This window comes from Morus notabilis, unplaced genomic scaffold, assembly GCF_000414095.1.
Source record: "Morus notabilis unplaced genomic scaffold, ASM41409v2 Scaffold99, whole genome shotgun sequence".
Taxonomy (NCBI): Eukaryota; Viridiplantae; Streptophyta; class Magnoliopsida; order Rosales; family Moraceae; genus Morus; species Morus notabilis.
Genome location: NW_010362482.1, coordinates 1,879,145 through 1,879,854, shown reverse-complemented (window position 1 = coordinate 1,879,854; position 710 = coordinate 1,879,145).

The following is a 710-nucleotide window of genomic DNA, read 5'->3' as shown; positions in this document are numbered from 1 at the left end:
GAATTATGTGCAAGTTAGGCTAGAGTATTTAGGTGAGGCTAGAGATGATTTTATATGTGTAGTGAACTTATTTGGATTTTTAATTTTCCAATGGTTTGTAAGTTTTATACATTTGAGTAAATAATTTTCTCTTATCATATTTCTTCTTCTTATCAATATATTTTATTGTCAACTTTCATATAAATCTAGTCAAGCTCTTTTTATGTGATTGTTACATTATATTATATATTGATCGGTATTATTTTATGAGTAGTCTTTTACTGCATTATTGCTACAAAAACAAGCGGTCAATTGTAGTACAATTTGAACGGTCGATCCCACAAGGAAGTGTTAAATTGAACAAGAAATGATTAGCAAATAAAAAGCGTTAGGAAAGTAAGCAATCAAACAAAGAAAAAGAATGAGTGTTTTTGATGATTTTATGAACAATTTAAAATGGAGAAAATTCAATAAATAAAAGTGGTAAGGCTTTGAGAATCCTCCATATGCTTTGTTCACCTATTTGGATTTTAATTCATAAATTGACTCAATTGAAAGTTTCACATCCCAAACAATCAATCGGAAAATAAATATTTGAAGAACATATGAATTAAAAATGTATTCGAGTAAATAAAATTCTAACGTTTAGAATTAGGAAAAATTATCTTATGAGAAATCCAAGAGCGACAATATACCGTTGGCAATAATGCAGTAAAAGACTACTCATAAAA